General features: G+C 37.0%; 2 pseudogenes; both read left to right on the top strand.

The window, feature by feature from the left end:
* The window catches only part of LOC120586066 (superoxide dismutase [Mn], mitochondrial-like), a 161,074-nt pseudogene that overhangs the window by 110,453 nt on the left and 27,246 nt on the right, over nucleotides 1-23,375 (top strand).
* LOC120586072 (uncharacterized) lies at nucleotides 15,101-15,219 on the top strand (annotated as a pseudogene).

Below are 23,375 nucleotides of genomic sequence, written 5' to 3'. Positions count from 1 at the left end.
CACCCTTGGTGTGTCAGCCCATTAACTAGACCATAGGTTCTTCAGCCTCTAAAAATGGTGAGTTTTCCCTTGGATTCTTGAATAATGTGGGAGCTGTGTGCTACGAAGTGTGCTGAGAACTTCTACAAGAATTATCTCCCTGATTGATAGCAATTGACTCCACAAAGTTAGGATCTTTATCACCATTTTACAGAGAAGAAAGCTAAGGTGAAAGAGGACTCTCTCAAAACTACATAGCTATTTGGTGGTGCTATGGTTTGAATGTCTGTGTCCCCCTAGAATTCATGAGTTGAAACCTAATCCCCAATGTGATAGTATTATGAGGTGAAGTCTTTCAGAGGTAATTGGATAAGGGTGAAACTCTCATGAATGAGATGTCCTTATAAGAAAGACGCAAGAAAGCTCCCTCGCTTCCTTCTCCATGAGAGGACACAGAGAGAAGGTAGCTGTGTATGAACTGGGAAGCTGGCCCTCACCAGCCCTGAACCTGCTAGCACCTTGATCTTGAACTTCTCAGCTTTCATAACTACGGGAAATAAATTTATTTATAACCTACCTATTCTATTGCATTTTTGTTATAGCAGTTCCAAAGGACTTAGGTGAGAAAACTAAAACAGACTAATGGTAATGGGGACCATGAGATTTCAAGTCCATTGAGCTTTAGGATATCCTATATTTTGGCTTAAATAGCTTATTTCTGCTTATAGTATGAGGATGTGAGGCATAGCTCATGTTCCTAGTGAATATGCTCTTTTTTCTTTTTTTTTTGCTGGAGAAGTGATAATGATGATAAGTGTCTGCTGATGGACTAAACTATATCCTTCTATGCCACTATCCAGAACATTCTGCTCCTTCTGATGAGAATACACTTTTCTTTCTTTTATCTAATGAGCTCCTACCCTACTGTGTTAAGCAGAATAATGTCTCTCCCACAAAGATATCCTAATCCCTGGAAACTGTGAATGTTAACTTACATAGCAAAAGAGATTTTTCAGATGTGATTCCCATCTTGAAATGGGAAGATTATCCCGGATTCTCCAATAAAGCCCAATGCAATCATATAGGTCATTATAAGAAAGCGTGTGTGTGTCTGTGTGTGTGTGTGTGTGTGTGTATGCGCGCGCGCGCACGTGCGTGTGTGTGAGAGAGAGAGAGATAGACAGACAGATGGACGAACAGACAGACAGAGATTTGAAGATGTTATACTGTTGATTTCTAAGTGAAGGAAGAAGGCCATGGGCCAAGGAATTCAGGTATCTCTAGAAGGAGAGAAAAGCAAGAGAATTATTATCCTCTAGAGCCTTCAGAAGGAACTCAATCAAGTCAATACTGTGATTTTAGCCCACCTGAGACATATATTGGCCTTCTGACTGCTATTGTAAGAGAATAAATTTATGTTGTTTTAAGGTACTACATTTGCAGCAATTTGTTACAGCAGCAATAGGAAACTAATATGCCCACTTTCAGGACTTAGTTCAGATATCACATCTTCCCGAAAGGCTTTGATATCCCCTGAAGCAGACCCAAGTGTCAGTGGTCTCACTGCTTGGTGTATGTCTCTGTATTACAGAATTTATTGCCAAGAAGCTGAATTCCACTCCATTTTGATCCATCTTCTTCTCTCTTTTGGTTGTCTATTGGTGTGTGAAGTGAATAGGAAGAAAAATTCAGGTCACTTCCACACTTTTGCTACAAATGACATCCTGGGAAGTAAACTTAAATCTATGGGAGGCAAAAACTGACCTTTCAGCAGCTGTATATTTTTCTCTCTCTTTTTGGAGGTTCTTATGGTGTGGCAAGCTTGCCTGCCTAGGCAAGAAACAGTTACTCACCAATCTGGTGTTAACCATCTTTCCAGGCTTGTCTTTTCCACTTCCTGTTACAGAATGCATCAGACAGGATCCAGCCAGGAAAACAAACCCACACCAGCCATCTCAATAGAGGGAATACAGGAAACAAATTAGTGTTAGAAGAATAGAAAGAGCAAATGGGGGAAAGATGAGGCAACCTAGAGCTTAGTAACTGCAAGAAGCTGCTATCAATCATAGGGCTGTAGGGCTGAGGGACAGAGACAGGAGATATGGCTACCAGAAAAGAGCTGGGACCTTTGAGGAAGAGCCCCTCAACAGAAGTTGGGATGCTGGAGCTTCCAAGTAAGAACTAGAGACACAGAGGAGACACTGCCAATTTCTGGAAATTCAAATGAAAGCAGGCTTGGGATACAGTGGCTAACTCCCTTCTCCGGCCCTCCAGTTTCTGACTAGTGTCTGTTATTGGTCAAACCTAATGAGAAGCCAATTCTCGAGGAAGCCCAGGAAATAGTTTGCAAAACCCTTGCAGAACAAGGGACAGATAATGAATCTAAAAGTAAAACAAATCGTCTTGTAGTTTCCCAGATTCACCATACCTTTTTCTTATTACCTTCACTTGAATTGCATCCACTTTCTCCTCTTATCTTAAACATGACCTTTTCTGTGAAGCCTTGTCTGATTGTCCCAGGCTTTTGAACTCTAATATCTCTATAGACCACACTATTCATTTAGTAATTAATATACAGTAGTCTCCCCTTATCTGCTAGGATAAGCCTTAAGACCTCCAGTGGCTGCCTGAAATAGCAGATAGTACAGAATCCCGTGTATACTATGTTTTTTTTTTCTATACATACATACATACCTGTGATAAAATTTAATTTATAAATTAGTCACAGTAAGAGATCAACAGCAATAACTAATAGTACAACAGAACGATTAAAACAATATACTGTAATAAAAGGAATGTAAATGTGGTCTATCTCTGTACTGTACACACAGCATAGATATGCTGGATAAAGGCATGTTTCACACTCTTCGGGTTGGGGTCAGGTGGCTGAGATTTCATCAAATTACTCAGTGCACAATTTAAAACTTGTAAATTATTTATTTCTGAAAATTTTAATTTAATGTTTTCCAATCGGTTTGGCCGTGGGTAACTGAAACCAAGGAAAGCAAAACTGCAGGTAAGAGGGGCCTATATGATCAATACTGAGTAGTAGCACTGTTAGTTATCTTTGCTTGCATGTATGGTGTGACCACCTAAATACCCTATAAGCTTATTGGAAAGGGAAAGGGAGATCTACATATCCACATATCCCATGGGCGCCTAGCACATGGCAGGTTTTGCTTGGATCCCTGTAGCCCAATTCTAACTACTGTGTGATATTTTCTACCATATTAAGATTTCTTATGACATTCAGGTATAATATTGAAATACTTAACAATCAGATCAGACCCTGGCTATAAACAACTAGTACACTTATACTGGTTGGTGCATCCTGCTGAATATCTGGCTGGGCTATATTCTTCTGAACAGAACCTGCAGCATAGAGAAATGTCCTAAGTACATTATTTGGTTACAGGAGCCTAATTATGAAAATAAAATAATATTATTAAGCAAATTAGATTATAAAATAGCATGTTCCCTTAAAAAAATTGTAAAACATTTTTAAACACACGCATTGCGTGCATTGCATTATAATGTATATTTTGTTATATATTATATCTAATACATCATGTATGAATATATTATATATATCTTATGATAGTCTATATTTTTCATAAACACACAAAAAAACACATGCATTATAAATATAGAGCAATGTTTACCTTGGTACCTATTCAGGGGTATCATTATTTTCCTCTTGTATTTGCTTATTTACATTATCTTACTTTTCAACAACACAAAAGTGTCAGTTGTATGATAAAAAGTTTATAAACTAAGTGAACTTCTTTCAAATTTTTCATTAATCTCTAGGAAGTGGATGATGAATGAAAGAGAGAAGAGGGGATGAGGGGTATAATACATGCTCTAACAATACATTTTTTAAAGACCCAATAGCATGGAGAGGTTTTACACTCTATGCATGCTCTCTAGCTCTCAGAAAATCAACATGAAAAATTAAAGTTCACCCAAAATCACTATTCTTAAGAAGTGTTCTGAAGAAGAATAAAAAAGGTAAAAAGCTTATAATAAGGCATGGCTTAACTTTTTTTAATGGAGATCAGTATTTCACAAAATGGGGAGATTAGTTTAGAAAATTGTCACTCTTCCTTTTCACTAAACCTACCTGCCACGTCAAATGATACCTCACCAGTCTTTGCATTTCACTCATTTCCAAAACTGTATACATTCTGTGGTTTGACCTCTGAGGTTAACCATAATTTTCATTTTCTCCATGATCAGTCCAGGCTGGGAGTTCATGGCCAGCATTTGAATTCTCAGCATGTAAACACAGAGTCCAGGCAGACAGGCCAATCAAAGATATGATAACATGACCTATTTCTGTTCTGACCCCTCAGATGAGGGGAGCTGCCAGCTGTCGGTACCCAACAATGACAACCCAGCTGCCTAGAACAAAAGCACAATGTTTCCAATGTGACATATTTGGTGATCTCCATGTAACTATAATTGATTTTCTTTACTGAGACTCTTTACTGCTATTTTAGTTTTATAATTACTTTCCAAAAATCTTTTGTCATGGTGACGCCTCCATTCTCTCATTCTTATCTTAGGCTATTACCAAGGCAGTGACAAACCCTGTGTTATTTCAATTCTGGTTGCTTTCCATTAATTTTTTCTTTGACTTGGACCTCTACACTAGGTCAGCTCAAAGTTTGAGCATTTAATTTCTTCTTTTCCAATAATTAACATAACATTAATAAGTCTTGTGTTTTCAAAAAGATTTAGCAAAATGTCACCCACATCCCTAGTCCATAAAGATAAAGAGCTATATTTAGCTTGTTCTAATTAAAAATAGCTAAAATGCTGCCTGGTATGGGAGGAGAGAGTAATCTGTTCAATTCACATCTCATTTCAAAAACTTTGACATTTGAGTTTCTTTAGTGCTATTTATCGTTTGAATATTGTTCCACTAAGTTTAAGATACAGCAAGCATCTAAATTGTATTATTGATCCTTATAAAACATGTCAAGTTCACTAGTCTCACATGCTGTAAATCCTGGACATGTGAAAGGTGTTTTGTGACTCTCATTGTTAGTTAAAGGCATCCTAACCAGAGAATTGGATTCTAGATGAATTGTCTCCTAATAGTCCTACAGAATGCTGCCTATCAGTCTGTCAGTTTGATATGCAATCATTGCCACTTGGCAGAAGCTATAAAGCAAAAACTCAAAATCTGAATCAATCCAAGACCTGAGGCTCAGTTCCCTATATAGCATAAGAAAAACAAATGTTCACAAATCAGTGTCAGTGCATCTACTTTGTCCTTGTGTTCCTTTAAAACATTTCCCCATGCTTAAACACATAAACAAAACAAAAAAACTCCATGAAATAACTCACTCAGTATTAAAGAGGTAAAAGAAATAGATTGTGTCTGTCTATCCTTGAGATGAATGTTCAGACCCAGGAAAGAGATTTCTATGGAGAACTGACACTTCCAAATCTAGAAGCAAGGTTAATGGGAGGGGGCTGGGAGGCGGGAGGTAAGCCACTGAACTGAACCTCATACAATAATCTTATCCAAACTCCATGGGGGACAGAAAACAGCAGGAACCAATGATGGGGGTTCAAGGCTTTTGCAATGTGCAAATATGCATTTGTGTGTATATGCACATATGTTTTTGTCAGTGTGCATATATATATGTGAATGTGGGTTGTGTATGTGTGTATGCATGTGAAGCTCTGTGGACTAGGGTGTGTGCATCTGTATGTCCAGGAAAGCTTTCAAAGCCAAGAATAGAAATAGGCTTCTGATATCATCCTCTTTGGTCTTTCTATGTCATGAGAATGTCCTTTCTAGCCTTTGAAAGTATTAACCATATTCTTGTTCTCACACCTGGTTGGAGGGAGAGGTACCAAGGCACAGCAGGTGAAAAAACATGTGACTTCCCTGTCAAGAAGGCCAATCTGTGGATCACCTTATGATAGCTGGTTGACATTTCCTGCTCTTCGATAGTGTGCCTTTGAAATTACCAAAAGCAGCCAAGAACATGAAACAGGAAATTAGGAAACCGAGCCTTCAAGAATCTGCCCTCATTTTAGCTGTCTCCAATGTCTAACTGATATTAGTAATGTAGAATGGCTTTCTTTTGTTTCTTATTTGACACTTCTCACCTTCCTTAATTCCACATTAATTGACTGTGAGCATCTTAAAGACAGGAATTCTGTCTTCATCTCTCTGTTCCCAATACTAACACAATGCCTGGCATGAAAATTAGACTCAATGTTTACTGAATTGTAAAAATTTTTCTACCCCAGAGTCAGGTTTCCCTTGCACTCCAAAGCAAGATTGACCCTTCAATTCAGCTATATTTCCTTAGACCCATTCATGGTAGGACTCAATACATAAGCCCTGAGCTGAGTAATTAAATTGTCTTTCCAAGAGCTACCTTTGCCTAACACCCTGAAGATGTCAATTCCCTTCTTGAAAGCCTATAATACATATCATACATGAATCGATTCAATTAATATTTTCTGTGGGCCTGCTATGTAGGTTCTATGGGAGAATATATAGGTTCTATGGGAGAATATAAAGATATATGAGACATAGTGTCTGTTCTTTAAGAATGTATCCTGTAAGATAGATAAAATATAACCAAATTACTCTAGTACAAGGCTATGTGTGCTAAGTGCCATGAGTGTTTGTCAACAGGGTGCCAGTTCAGAGGAAGATGAGATGTCCTCCCTTTGGTATAGTCATTAAAAGCTTCCCAGTGAAGAGGCATTCAAGCTGGACCTCATATGATGGATGGGATTTGAATATGCAAAAGGGAAGAGCTTGGAACTTTAGGTAGAAGGGACAAAGTGATAACAGTCACAGAACTAGGAACTTCTAAGGACTTCTTTACTGTCTACTTTTTTTAAGAGGTAAAAACTTCTTGGGAATATAATGTAACCAGTCTGTCAATCTCTGGAGTACAGCTCCAAATCCTGTGCTTTACAGTCATATAGGGAAAGGGTAGGGTGTTTCCTGGAATGGTATACATCTCCTAGTGAGCTGACCACAAAATGGGCTGTTCTTGGGTATGCATGTGCCTTTCCCTTTGAATAATATATCATTGCCTGTTTAATAGCTGCATTTTAAAGAGAACAATATAAAATGAGAGGGAGAAAAAGTGAATTTTCAGTAGTTTTTTAATAATGGTTTATTCTAATATATAAAGTTCACACACACAAAAATATCCACAGGAAACTTAAGTATTCTCATTATGAATAGAATTTTGTCTACATGATGCCAAGCATCTAACTGAAATAAACAGATACGTTTAGCAAAAATAATACCTACCTGGTATTAAACTTTTGGAAATATCCAGAAATACCTAGATGGTGGGCCAAAGTTGTTTTCTTCAGCATAAAACAGAGAAATCAGCATTGAGTAGACATAGCCTTACTCTACTTATTGGCACATCAAATCATTGAGTAGGCTCCCATTCACACCACCAGCCATAGTTTCTACCACCTCACTGATTTTGAAGAAGAAATGTGTGCTACAGCATTTTAATTCCTCATTTTAATTCTCACTCTTTTCAACTTCTACACATTCCTCAAGTCTAAGCACACATTTTTCTTCTACAAAGCTTCAATCAGCCACCCCAAACCTCAGTGATCTTTCCTTCTCCAAATTACACCAGTCTTATAACATTTAGTCTTATTTAGGTAATATGTATATCTCCAACTATAAACTCCTGAAGGTCAGGGAAAACATTGTGTTTATTTTGCAGCCTCTTACAGCTCTTAACCATATAGCACAGCTGGACTAAATAAATCATTTATAATGTAAGTTAATAAATGGGTATAGATAATAATATGAAAATGCATAGATGTAACTCCATCACCCCTGCTTTGTTTTCTTTCTGTTAAATATCCCATATTTTTGTCCTCTAAAATGTAAATATTCTTTGTTAAAAAAATGTATGAACACATAGACTTGCAGCGAAACAAACCATTCCAGATGCCTAACACTCTATACTGTGATTCCTACAGAGTAACTCCAATTTCGAAGGATATCGTGTTGATCAATGCTTGAAGAACTTGAGAAACAGCCTTTCTTTTAATAATAATAAAGTTCTCAGTCTAAAAATTGTTCAGTCATATGTCTCTGTAGTATTTCAAGAGCTAAAGAAAAATAAAACAAGGAAGCGAAGGTACTTGTTTCAATAAATGTTCAATAAAGTATATAAACTCACCAAGAACTATAAACTCTCAGTGGATATACCTCCAAAGTGTACACTAACACACATTGTACATGCAGCATATTATCTATAACCCAGTTTTGCATCAAAAAAATAGAAATTTCATTGAAGTTTTAAATGCCATAAAGCAAATATTTAAAGTGTTTATATTTATAATAAAGAACCTTCTCTCTTCTGTAAAAGTAATCTTAGAATTCACCTTCTCCATCTGACCAGTTTCATTCCTGTTTTAATCCTTATCCTTTACCCTCCCAGCTCAGAGGAAGAAATGTATGCCTCCCCATACTCAAGTATTCATGTCTACGTGTGTTCTCCAATCCTTTTTCTTTGCCCAACTCTGTTTCAGATTAAGTAGTTATTGCCTTCGCTATTTACCCCTCAGCTGTACTCAGCTTCAAATACATCACTCATATTTGTATATAATATTTTCATATATTATGACATTTCGAACATGACTAAATGGTCTAACTAAATTATAAGTTCTTTAATGGCAGGAACCCCTCACACAACCAAGAGAGTATTAAGTACACAGCAATCAGTGCTTAACTCCTACATAAATGTACAGCGCTCAAGTACTGTGGCTATCTGACATCTTTTACTTTTAAAATAGGTGACATAACCATGCAGCCCTAAAACTTCATCTCTGTCCCTGAGGCAGTTCATTATGTAGCAATTACAAGTCATTTTCTGCTATCCTCCTTCATACTTCACTCTGACCAAGCCAAGCAGGACTATGTCCCACAAAACCATAACCTGCTCCCGCTGCCTTTTGTTTCATTCTACATGTGTTTTTCTTCTTTCTATATGTCAGTCCCTTCTCCTGGAATATTTTCTTTCTTACTCTTCTCTCCCATGAAAAGCCTATCTAGACCTATTTGAAGTTCTACTTCCTCTGTGAAGCCCTCCCTAGAAAGTCAAGCCAACAATTCTCTTTTCTCCAACTACTCATTGAATTCACCATCTTCCACTGACTGGGAGACTTAAACAACGCATATTTGTTCCCTCACTGTTCTAGAAGCTAGAAGTCCAAGATCAAGGTACGGGCATAGTCAGTTTCTGGTGAGAGTTCTCTTTCTGGCTTGTAGATAGGTGCCTTCTTGCTGTGTCCTCATAATGGAAGGAGAGGAAGAGGGAGAGATAGGTGAGGGAAAATAGAGAGAAGGAAGAGAGAACACACTCTCTGGTCTCTCTTATTATAAGAGCACTAATGTCATCATGAAGGCTCTAGCCTTATGACCTCGTCTAAAGCTAATTATCTCTCAAAGGCCTCACTCAAGTCCAAATATCATCACATTGGGGGTTGGTACCTCAATATATGAATTTAGAAGGGACACAATTCAGTATATAGCAAAGTCCTCCTCTACCCCATACCCAAGTGAATAAATAAGTCTGTAGACTAAGTTTGTAGGTTCTAGATTCTACCACTCATTAGCTGTATAGACTGGATAAATAGCCTATTTTGAATCTTAGTTTTTTTATCTATAAAATGAGGATGATAATGATGCTTAATAGGATTACTCTGAGAAATAAATGAGATAATTTACATAAAACACATACCAGCGTCTAATACAAAGTTAAGTGCTCATTTTATAGGCACTATGCTTATGATGTGCTCATCTGGCTTCTTTTCCTAGAATATCTTCCCACCAGATCTGCATATCTATCACTTGCTATAAATCCTTCAAGTCTCAACTCCAGATACTACCACCATAATCTTCACAAGCCTCCTCAGATCCCTTGAGTCAGAATTATAGTCTCCATCTTCTTCTAATGTACTGTGTTTCTGTCTCTATTCTGGCATTACCATAGGCTACCTTAGTCTAGTTAGATGAGGCATTTAAATATAAAAACCTTAAATAGTAAGCTCATGGCTCGGAAGTATATGTATTACCTTGACCACAGTAGGTAGTTCATGCAATGAACTTCACTGGGCTAAGAATAAGGTATGGTTTGACTCTGGTACTGCTATCCTCATATAGTAGTAGTATTCTGAAATAATCACTCTTAAAGCTTTAGCCTCAATTTTCTCAGCAATAAAATGAGACAACATCCCCAGCTTACACATATTACTAAACATATTAATAAACATATGCATTGCAGCAATTTCATGGAATCTGATTATGAATGTCAGCTCTGCCACTTACTAGTTCTGTGACACTGGGTAAGACTTTTATTCTGTATCAGTTTCTTCCTCTGAAAACAGGAAAAATAAGACATTCCTTTTAAGTATTAAAAAAGACTTGTGTCAAATACCTGAGGCCTGCTAGAACTCAGTTTTAACTCAGTAAGTGCTAAATCCTTCCCCCATTCTACAGTCTTACCCAGGGCAAGGACACATTTTCCCAGTTATGCTTTCATTCCTGCCTCCATTGACCCTGGGGTAACCATTCCTCTCTAACATTTTTGTCACATCCTTGCCTGTCTTTTCTTCCGCATATCCTTTTCCTTTCTCCTGAATCGCTACTCTATCCCTCTTCCAGCTATATCCTCTCTGCATCTCCATGAGATACTGGTAATAATCTGGAGCTGAGAAAATTCCTAGGCCCACTGGTTTACCACCTGGAGGGATGGCAAAGCAAGGGTTTCTCCATACTATTGAAGCTTCAGTGGGAAAGAGGGTGTTTTTGGAACACATGGTTGAATTATAACATGGAATTTCCCATAGAAACGCAGTGATCATTAGTATCTATGGTATTAATACAGCATGATCCTTCAGATTATGGATTACATAGGCTTTTATGGGCTGGAAACCAAATTACCATGGAGACCATTGTTTTCTGTGGGGAAAAAAATGCATTCTGCATTCCAAGCAACTGACTCACAAACATAATTTTGGAACACAAGCCAGGCATGAGTTACCAACTTTCTATACTTTTCTATTCTACCCAAGATCAAGCATAGAGATAGGTACTCCAAAGTACTGACTACTTACAGAAACTGAATAACTAAAAAAATCACTTATAGATCCTTGTACACAAAATATCCTCTCTCATGGAAAGTCCTTACCTACACTATCTACCTAGAATATTTTGCCTCCTCCACTTCACCTAGCTTTTACCTTCTATTACTTCCAAATTTACCTCAGGCTTCACCTCCTTCTCTAATTCTGATCAATCCCCTCATCCCTCAAGTGGCTAGATACTCTTCTCTGTCCCCAGAAAACCCACATTCACACCATTCCCAGAACACTTATCACAATGCATTGTGACTGCCTAGCTACCTGTTTGCTTCCACATGAGAATAAGGACTTTTATCTTTATGTCTCCAGTGTGTAGGATAGTACCTACTCTTCAGTAGGTAGTCAAAGATAATATCCTAAGTGATTAAATAGCCAGGACCTAAGAATGCAGTGGAAAACACACAGGTAGTCATCTTCATAGACCAGAGGGGTAGGGACCAGGAGAAGGGTACACGCCTGGGATGAAGAGTAAGAGCTAGAAATACTAGCAGAGTTGGCACATGGTGCACCATGGCTTAGTTGCTAGATCTTTCACAGATTCTGAATAAATTCAAATGCTCAATATTAGCCAACTGAATTAAAGAATCAGATAAGTAGAAAACATCAGAACTCGTAGGGCCCTAAGAGATAATCTTATCCTCCTCTTACTTTCTAGAGATAGACATTGAGATCCAAATAGGAGCTAGGACTTGCCATTCACCCAAATTAAACATCCAAGAGCTCTCTTTCATTTAACAGCTCCCTTTCTGACTTAACAATATGACAGGGTAAGATAATCACTGTGCTAATGGGAACTCCAAACTGTTCCTCAGTACCTCTACATATCTTCTAGGGTCACCCTACCTAGATATCAGGGCCAGCTCAAGTTACAGAACCTAAAGTAGAATAAAAATCTCTTAGATATGGAAAAAGCCCTCAAAACCAGCCAGCTCAAACTGTTTCCATGCAACAATAAAAATTACTTCTGTCAATACTCCCCACAATTTGTACTTTTTAATCCCTTCACTTTCACCTCCTTTCCAACCCCCTCCCATCTGGCAACCATCAATTTGTTCTCTGTATCTAAGAGTCTGTCAATTATATGTGGCATCTAAAGGAGCTTCTGGCTTCTAATCCTGAATCCACCACTGACCAGCTGAACTATCCTGGGAAAATCGTTCCCTTTCTATGAGCATTAGTTTCCCCATTTATAAAATAAACAGGTGAAAATAGATCAGTATTCTCTCAGAGCACTGCTTTAATATGTTTACATGTGTTCTGGATACAATTTCAATTGTAAATAAGAGTGCTAGTGGCTTTAAGATGTTCACTAATTATTAAACCAGAATTTCATGATTTTTTTTTTCCTGCTAAACAATCTTGATTCTTAATTGGCTAACTTAGCACAAGAATCTAGGGATGCATAGGAGGAAAAATGGCATAGATGATAGAGGTTTTGTTCATCCTTCTGGCAAAAAAAATCAAAGTTGTGACAGAAACAAGGTACAAACAGCAAGGAAAATCACCTGGGATCTAGATGAACAAGCCATACTACTAGGGAGAGAACTAGGAAATAACCCTGCAATGGCAGAAGGTAGGACAGGGCAAGGAAATAAGGCTGTCCAGTCCCAAGCCAAGCGGCTGAGTGGAAAGGAGGCTGTGGAAGCGACAGATGCCTCTTAAAGGGGCTGTGTCCGTAAGCGGACTTTCGTGGTGACAGAGCTGCTTGCTCTGATCACCAGTGCTGGTCGGCTGTGCATGGGGCACCAGGGATTTACAGGGGAACATTGAGTTGTCAGAGGAAGAGCTGAGTCAAGACTCACTCTGTACAGAAGTGCTGGCAATATCCATTGTTCTTCTGATGAGTCCTCCCCTCTTCCAGTGTGCAGACTCAGAGCTGCCATAGCTGACATCATCAAACTGAATAACAGAGGTTGCTTGGCCCAGAGAATTCCCTGAAACTTGTCTCCCCAAACTCGCTGCCCTACCCAAGCCACATTCAGGTGTGTTCTTGCATAGTCAGGTGCCCCTTCCTGAGCAGCATCAAGACTCTCACTGGTGTCAGCTGGCCTCGGTTTCTGGCATGGCCTCTTGAGACAACTATAAGCACAGCACCCATGGATTGCTTGTCAAATCTTAACAAGTGGATCTGGAGGGGCACAGGCTGGGGCTAAAATTGGCCTGCAGCTGGACCTTTCTCAGGACTATGCTGCCGGATCCCACAAAGGCACACTAATAAGACTGGAGGACTTAGGAGATTTGATTAGTATGTAGAAACAAACCCAAAAAGGTAGCAAAAATGGGAAAACAAAGAAGCAGAAACCATATGAAAGAACAGAACAGAGATCCGGGGATAATGGAGTCAAGCAATCTACCAGATGCAGAGTTCAAAACATTGGTTGTAAAGATGCTCAATGAACTTATGACAAGTGTAGATGAATTCAGTGAGAACTTTAACAAAGAGATAAAAATCATAAAAATGGAAATGGAAATTATAAAAAGGAACAAGTCAGAAATGAAGAACACATTATCTGAGATGAGAAGTATATTAAATAAAATAAACAGAGTGAAGAAAGAAGAGGATCAAATGACCCATATAAAGGATAGGAAAGCCAAGGACACTCAATTAGAACGGCAAGAAAATAGAAGCCAAGACTATAATAATAATTTAAGGAGCATATAGGACACTATTAAATGTAAAAACATCCATGTCATAAGGGCACCAGAAAAAATAAAAACAAGATTTTGAAGAGCTATTTTGAAGAGCTATTTGAGAAAATAATGATTGAAAACTTTCCTTACCTGGAGAAGAAATAGACATGCAACCCCAGGAAGCTCAGAAAATCCCCCAAACCAGGAACCCGAAGAGGCCTACACTAAGACACATCATAAATAAAATGCCGAAGGTTAACTACAAAGAGATAATCTTAAAAGCAGCAAGAGAAAAACAATTAGTTACCTACAAGGGAGTACTCATAAGACTAGCAGCTGATTTCTCAAAAGAAACTTCGTAGTACAGAAGGATTTGGCACAAAATATTTGGTGTGATAAAACCCCAGGATCTGCAACCAAGGATACTTTATCCAGCAAAGCTATCATTTAGAATTGAAGGACAGATAAAGAACTTTCCAGACAAAAATAAGCTAAAGGAATTTATCACCACTAAGCCAGTATTATAGGAAACATTGGAGGGATTTCTTTAAGAAGAAAAAACATGTATCAAAAACAGGAAAAAAAGAATAATAATAACTACATTCCTATCAATAAGTACCTAAAATGGAAAAGAAGCGCTCTAACCAAAAGATAGAGTGTCTGAATGGATATGAAAACACGACCTCTATATATGCTGCCTACAACAGACTCACTTCAGATTTAAAGACACACACAGACTAAAAGGAAGGGTATGGAAAAAGATCTTGCCTTGATGGACCTATAGGCTATGGATTGGATAAAGACAAATATTGCATGATTTCATATATATGTGAAATATAAAGAACAGAATCAACAAAAACAACAAAAGCAGAAATGAACTCATAGAGAATATTTAGAGATATACTAGATCGGAAGGGGTTGGGTGGGGCAAAAAAAGGCAAAGGAATTAAGCTGTACAAATGGATAGTTGCAGAATAGTCATGGAGGTGTAGAATGTGGCAAGTGGAAGATGGTTAATAATGTTGTAATACATATGTAAGGGGGAAAAGGGGTACTAGATTTAGTAGGGTGATAGCTTTGCAAATTATGTGGATCTCATCACTATTCTATACAACTGAAACTAGTATATTGTTGTATGCCAACTATAATTGAAAAAGAAACCCATTGAATTGTATGATGTAAATACTAATTGTCTATTACATTTCAATAAAAAGGGGGAAAATTAAAAAAAAAAGAATCTAGAGATGCAACAGGTTCAAAATAGGAACTATTCTCAATAATTGTCTATCGAACTAAGAATTGTTACTTTCTAAAAGTGAAATAAGTCTACGGCCATGCTACCCAGAAGAAGCCCGATCCCATCTGATCTCTGAAGCTAAGCAGGGTCGGGCCTGGTAAGTACTTGGATGGGAGACCACCTAGGAAGACCAGGTGCTATAAATGTAAAGTATAAAAAAATAAGGGATTGTAAGCTGACAAGGTCCTTGTAATCTGTGAGGTCAACCAAGGGTTGTCTCACCTAAAATAAAATAAAATAAAATAAAATAAAATAATAAAATAAAATAAATAAAAATGAAATAAAATAATTGATAAAGCAAGCTATCTAGAGAAATTCTTTCCACCCTAAGAGAGAGTTTGCAAATATGCTGCTGATGAGTTTCCAATGTTAGCTCAGTTTCCATCCAGACCAACTAAGATTAATGTAAGCTAGGCTGTGACAAGCCTTATCATAACAAGTGGGGGTGGGAGAACGTTTTCATGGATTCTAGGGAGAGCCAAAGTGTGAGAATATGTCAAGGTGCTCTGTGTAGGAGAATCAGTGCTCTGAATTTAAAAACGAATACCAGTTATCTAGAGAGGACTATTTCTGCAGTGAAGGACAACCTGTCAGGCCACCATAGCTGAATAGAAATATCACCAGAGAATATCAGATTCTCTTTTTCTGACTATGCTCACAAACTAATATCCTGATACATCTTTTCTTCTCCAGAGTGAATTTGCCAATTAGTGTGTGTGTGTGGGAGCGGGGTGGTGCTCTGTGCAAAAGACTGATACCAGCTATACTGCTGGATACAATTCTTATCATAAATTAAGAAAATAGACTTCTGGAAGATCAGAGTTGTCTGATTTTAACTAGCATGGGTAATCTGATCAAAATGAATTTCCATTCTGAAAAACTAAAACATGAACCTAAGCTCTGGAGTGATCTCGTTAAGAATGGCATTCACTCATGGTGCCTATTCTGAAATGGTCAGTACCTCAATAACATTATTTCACCCTTTAACAGAAACTTCAGTACAGTAGATTGTCTATTTCATGGGGCCAAGCACATTTTCCAATCCAGACTCATTAACTCCATTATCTTTGCTCTCCTTCAGGGCCATAGTTTCTGTCAACTGGCCTACCAATATGTTCAAAGTCAATGAAGCTTTAATAAGTAACTACTATGAAAAAGGTAAAAATTATAGGGAAAAGTAGGTGAAGAAAGGGTACCTAGATTACTGAAAACCACAGAAACACTGCTGGAAATAAAATCTGTGACATTACTTCAAATCCCTAAGAATAACACATAAGCCATTGAATAATGTAACTAATCCTTGTCTAACTCTCTGTCCTCATTGCCACAGATTGTTTCAAGACACTCCCTGCCCTCCAGTCATATAATATATTGGTGGTTCCTTGTTTACACCCATGCTTTTACATGTGTAGTTTCTTCTGCTTAGAGTATCCTCCTCACTCTGAATATTCTGATTCAACTTGAAGGGGAACAGAATATATCACCCCCAAATATGACTTTTTGGCATAAGGATTATTTTGAGCAGGATATTTTTAAGAAACAGAAAACAAATTAAAAACTCTGATAACCAAGTAGAAGTTATCCTTTTGTAAGGGACATTTAAATTTATAGGAGAATTTGTGAGGGTGTCTCCCTCAGTTTACGAGGAAGAGGACAATTAGTCTAAAAACTCTATTCATTGGAGAAAGCAGAAATTTAAATCTGCATAACAACCTTACCTTTGTTTACTGTGTTTTTCCTTGTATACTCTCATAATTGGACTCCCCCAACCCAAATTGTCTTTTATTTATAGCTGGAGATGATAATTAAGGTGGTGGCTTGAGCTATAGTGGGGAGTTACTCAGTTTTCCTGGGTATCTCTCATGTATAAAGGAGGTATACATGTTATTAAACTTCTGTCTGTTTTTCTCCTGTTAATCTGTCTTTTATTACAGAGGGGTGTCTCAGCCAAGAACCTAGGTAGAGGCAAAACTATTTTTCCAACCATCCAAATTAAACATCATCTTATTCATTAAGCCTCTAATGAAAATGAGTTAAATGTCCTCTTATATATCTCCACAGAAACCAGGATTTAAGCCTATCTAAGCTCTTATGATCCTGCATTGTAATTCCTGGTTTTTCTCTCTATATTCTTTCTTATGACATCAGCTTCTTCAGGGAGATACCAAGATTTCTCCCATGAAAAAACAATAAGCTGAACATCAAAAACTCATCAAAAAACAGCAAATCTGCACACCAGCATGTCCTGAGCATGAGATGTGCACATAAAAGCTACCACAGGCCAGAACCCTGGGAGTCTGGCAGTAGACTGGAAGAAACAAAAAAGCTGCCTCACCCATCTGAGGATCCCTGCAAGAGGATGGGGAGGAGAGAATGTGTGGTGGGTTGCCTGAACACCCCTGCCTGAGAGAACTGTGAGCTCCATACAGTTCCAAAAGTTCCTAGGGATCAGGGCAGAGAATTGGGGCTGGCAGAGAAATAACACTTGATTATTACCAATCGTGGCTGCAAAACACGAGACTGAACCACAGCCTCCATCCCACAACACAGAGGGTCCCTCCCCCCATATCCTCCAAGATCCAACACAGCAAAGTTCCAGGGGAATCTGAGCAAACGTTACCAAAATTGTCGCTAACACTGACAGGGACTGAGACTGAGGGTAGTGAGTGTGATTGAATATCTATAAGAAAAAAAAGGCATTATTAAGACATTACATAAAGCAGGTATCCAAGATGCTTAGATTTCACCTATTGGAAACTAAAAGAAAAACACTTTCTTTACAGCAGACTAAAGAGGATTTTTATATAATAAATCTTTCTGGAAAAAAAGCAGAATACACTTCCATTAATGCCCAGGCATAAAATACTCCATTAAACAACATGAACAACCAAGGTCATGAGACATCTCAGAAAGAAAGAGAAAAATCTCCAGAAAATAAGCTTACAGACAGAAATATGCTACTTAAATGACAGATAATTTAGGATGGCATTTCTGAAAAAAACTCACTGAGATCTGAAACAATTCATATCAACAATTTCGGGAATTGAAAAAAACAACTAGATGAGCAGAATGAGTTATTTATCAAGGAGATTAAAACCCTCAAAAAGCAGAATAGAACTTCTGGAGATAAAAATACACACTGCAAGAGTTGAAAAATGAAATAGCAAGCTTGGGAAATAGAGTTATCCAAATGGAGGAAAGGATCAGTGATATTGAAGACAGAAATCTAGAAATAAATCAGAAGGAAGAAGAGAGATACCAAAGAATGAAAAATAATGATAGAGAAATACAAGAACTAGCTAATACCATCAGGAGAGGAAACATAAAAATAATGAGCATTTTTAAAGGGAAAGAAAACGTGCAGGGATTAGAAAGCATTTTCAGAAAAAAAAAAAAATAGTTGATGAGAATTTCCCAAATCTAAGGAATGAGCTGGAGCTTGGAATTCAAGAAGTCAACAGAACACCCAATTATCTCAACCCCAAAAGGGCTTCTCCAAGATACATTTTATTAAAATCACCAAAATCAATGATGAAGAAAGAATTCTTACGACAGCCAGGGAAAAGAAGACAGTAACTTATGAAGGTAAATGCATTAGATTATCGTTGAACTTGTCAGTACAAACCTTACAAACCAGCAAGGAGTGGAATCAAATACTCAAACTATTAAATGAAAGGAACTACCTGCCAAGAGTAATGTATCCAGAAAAGATCTCCTTTAGATATGAAGGAAAAATAAAAGGCCTTTCCGGGCATACAAAAATTGAGGGAATTCTCCACTACGAGGCCTGCACTATAGGAAATACTAAAAGGGGTCAGCTCACCTGGAATAAAATGACAAAAATATATATGTATAACTAAGAGAAAAGTGAGTAGCAGGCAGAGAGAAGCAGAGTAGTGTAACCTTTACTATGAACAGGGTATTATAAGCTTAAACAATAAGAGATTTGCTATAGCAACATAGTAATGAACATTCGGCATACATAGGGAAAAATTAAGACAACAATGACTTAAAAGGTGAGGATGCAGAGATCCAAATTCAAAAAGGGTAATGGAGATAAGGCACACACAGAAGTAAATGTACTACTATATATAATTATCTTTTACATACTTGTAATGGTAACCACATGCCAAAGATTCAGAACTGAAGTTTATAATGTAAAACAAGAAGAACTAGAGGGACAACCCACAAAAGCCAACCAAAAAACAAAACAAAACAAAACATAAAAAACCACAAACAAACAAGGAAAAGGAAGCAATGAGAACAGATCTACAAGACAGCAAAACATAAAATAGGTATAGGAAAATCTCATATTTCAATAAATACCATAAATATAAATGGAATGAACTCACCAATAAAAAGGCAAAGAGTTGAAGATTGGATCAAAGAACAAAACTCAACCATATGCAGCCTCCAGGAGACACATCTCAACTCCAAAGTCAAATATAGACTCAGAGTGAAAAGTGAAAAATGATATTTTAAATAAATGGCATTCAGAGAAAAGCAGGACTAGTGGTACTAATATCGGTTGAAATAGACTTCAAAATTAAAAAAGATAAAGAAAAATACTGAGGGGACAGTTCATAATGATAAAGGGAATCATACACCAAGAGGACATAACACTCGTTAATATGTATGCTCCCAATCAGGGAGCCCCAAAATATATAAAGCAATTACTAACAAAGCCAAAGGGAGAAACAGATGAAAACACAGTTGTAGTAGGGGGCCTAAATACTGCACTGTCAGATATGGACAGATCATCCAAACAGAAAATCAATAAAGAAATAACATCCTTAAATGACACATTAGACCAAATGACACATTAGACATAATTGACATTTACACAGCCTTTCATCCCAAAACAGCTGCTTATACATTCTTTAGTGCACATAGAACATTTTCAAGGACTGACCACATACTGAGACACAGAGATAGCCACAACAAGTATAAGATGGTTGAAATCATACCAACCATATTCTCTGATAATAATGCTTTGAAACTAGAGATCAACTGCCAAAAAAAAATCAGAAAGAACCACAGATATTTGGAGATTTAACAACGTGCTACTGAAGAATTACTGGGTCAGGGAAGAAATAAAAAAAAGAGATCAAGAGGTACATAGAAATGAATAATAATGATAATACAACATATCAAAACTTTTGGGACACAGCAAAAACAATTATAAAAAGAAAGTTCATATCATTACAGGCCTACATCCAAAAACAATAACAAACCCAGATAAATAACCTAATACTTCATCTTAAAAAAACTAAAAAGGAAAGACAAATTAACCCTAATATCAGCAGAAAGAAAGAAAGAATCAAAATTAGGCAGGATTTAATGAAATTGAAAACAAAAAGCAATAGAAAAAATAAATGCAACAAACAGCTGGTTCTTTGGGAAAGTTAATAACATTGACAAACTCTTGGCTAGACTCAGTAAAAAAAAAAGAAAGAAAGGACACAAATAAACAAAATCAGGAATAAAAGAGGGGAAATGATGACAGACGTTGCAGAAATACAAAGTATCATACCAGAATACTATGAAAATATATATAACATGAAATTTAATAACCTAGAAGAAATGGACAAGTAGTTAGAAAGATGAAACCTTCTCAGACTCAAGAAAAATTGGAAAATCTAAATGGACCGATCACCAGTATGGAAATTGAAACAATCATAAAAAATCTACCGAAAAGTAAAAGTCCAGGACCAGATAGCTTCACCAGTGAATTATACCAAACATTTAAAGATTTAATACATAATATCTTCAAACCCTTCCAAAAACATCGAAGAGGAGACAATATGTCCTACCTTATTTTAATAGGCCAATATTACTCAGATACCAAAACCTGGTAAAGATAACACAAAAAGAGAAAACTACAGACCAATATCTCTCATGAACACAGATGCAAAAATCCTAAATAAGATACTAGCAAGCTGAATACAGCAACATATTCAAAAGTTTATACACCACCATCAAGTGGGCTTATTCCCAGGGGCATAGGGATGGGTCAACATCTGCCATTCGATTAATGTTATACATCACATAAACAAATTAAAAATAAGTATCATATGATCATATCAATATATGCAGAAAAAATCTTTAACAAGATACTGCATCCATTTATAATGTAAACACTTAACAAAATCAGTATAGAAGGAAAGTACCTTAATACAATAAAGGACATGTATGACAAACCCTCAGGCAACATTATACTTATTGGTGAAAAAGTAAAAACCTTCCTGTTAAGATCGGGAATAAGACAAAGCTGTCCACTATTGCCACTGTTATTCACTGTAACATTGGCGGTCCTAGAAAGTGCAATCAGACAAGAGAAAGATATAAAAGGCATCCAATTAGGAAATGAAAAATTCAAACCATCACTATTTATGGATGACGTGATTCTCTATATAGAAAACCCTAAAGACTCCACAAGAATACTGCTAGAAATAAGCAAATACAGTAAAGAGTCTGGATACAAAATCAATGTTCAAAAATCCATAGAGTTCCTATATACTAATAATGAAGTGTCAGAAAAAGAAGTGGGGGAAATAATTCCTTTTGCAACTGCAACTAAAAGAATACAATACCTAGGAATAAATCTAAGGATACATGTGATGGAGCTACATAATGAAAACTTTAAGACCCTATTATAAGAATCCTTAAAAGACACAAAGAAATGGAATGATATTCTATGTTCTTAGATTGGAAGAATCAATGTAGTTAAAATGACCATATTACCTAAAGCATTATACAGATTTAATGCAATCCCCATGAAAATCCCATCGACAATTTTTAAACAAATAGAATAAAAAATCATCAGATTCATATGGAAGCAGAAAAGATCCCAAATTGCCAAATCATCCTGAGAAAAAAGAATGAAGCTGGAGGCATCACTCTGCCTGACTTAAAATTATACTACAAAGTGGCAGGAATCAAAACGACATGGTATTGGCAGGAAATCAGACACATGGACCAGGGAAACAGAATCAAGAATCTAGTAGTAAACTCATATTTATACGAGCGAATAATTTTTTACAAAAAAGCCAAAAACATACAGTGGAGAAAGGAAAGCCTCTTCAATACATCGTGCTGGGAATACTGGAAAGCCACCTGCAAAAGAATGAAAATAGACTGTTTTCTATCACCACACACCAAAATTAACTCAAAATGCATTAAAGACCTGAATATAAGACCTGAAACAGTAAAATGCGTAGAAGAAAACATAGGCACGAAATTCAAGGACCTTGGACTTAAGGATGATTTGATGAATTGACCTTAGAGGCAAGGGAAGTAAAAGCAAGAATAAATGAATGGGACTACATCAAACTAAAAAGTTTCTGCACAACAAAAGAAACTATCAACAAAGAGACAACCATCTGAATGGGAAAATATATTTGAAAGCAGCACCTCTGATAAGGCCTAATATCCAAAATATACAAAGAGCTTATACAACTCAATAACAACAACAACAACAACAACAACAAAACAAAACAAATGATGCAATCAAAAATTGGGCAGAGGACCTTAACAGACGCTTCTCCCTAGAGGAAATACAAATGGCCAACAAACATATGAAAAGATGCTCATTGTCACTAGCTATTAGGGAAATGCAAATCAAAACCACAATGAGATACCACCTCACACCTGTTAGAATAGCTATAATCTACAGGACAACTAATAACAAATGTTGGAGAGGATTTGAAGAATAAGGACCCCCTGCCCCATACACTGCTGGTGAGACTGCAAATTGGTACAGCCACTATAGAAAGCAGTATGGAGGTTCCTCAAAAATCTAAGAATCGATCTACCATGTGATCCAGCAATCTTTTTGCTGGGTATTTACTCCAAAGACTTGAAAACCCATATCCGAAAAGATACTTGCACACTGATGTTCATAGCAGTATTTTTCACAGTGGCCAGGACATGGAAGCAACCAAAGTGTCCTACGATAGATGATTGGATAAAGAAGCCATGGTACATATATACAATGGAATATTACTCAGCCATAAGAAGAGATGAAATACTGCCATTTGCGACAACATGGATAGACCTCGAGATAATCATGCTAAGCGAAATAAGTCAGACAAAAAAGGTTCAAAATCACATGATATCACTTATATGTGGGATATAAACCTAAAAGCAAAAAACAAACAGTACAAACAAATAGAGACTCATGGACATGGACAATAGACTAGTGGTTACCAGATGGTAATGTGGGAGAAGGGAGTGGTGAGGTAGATTAGATAGCATAAAAGGGGTCAAATATGTAGTGACATAAAGAAATCTAATTATGGGA

The sequence above is a fragment of the Pteropus medius genome, unplaced genomic scaffold (genome assembly GCF_902729225.1).
Source record: "Pteropus medius unplaced genomic scaffold, Ma_sr-lr_union100, whole genome shotgun sequence".
NCBI classification, from domain to species: domain Eukaryota; kingdom Metazoa; phylum Chordata; class Mammalia; order Chiroptera; family Pteropodidae; genus Pteropus; species Pteropus medius.
This window is presented reverse-complemented; position numbering and strand designations above follow the sequence as displayed.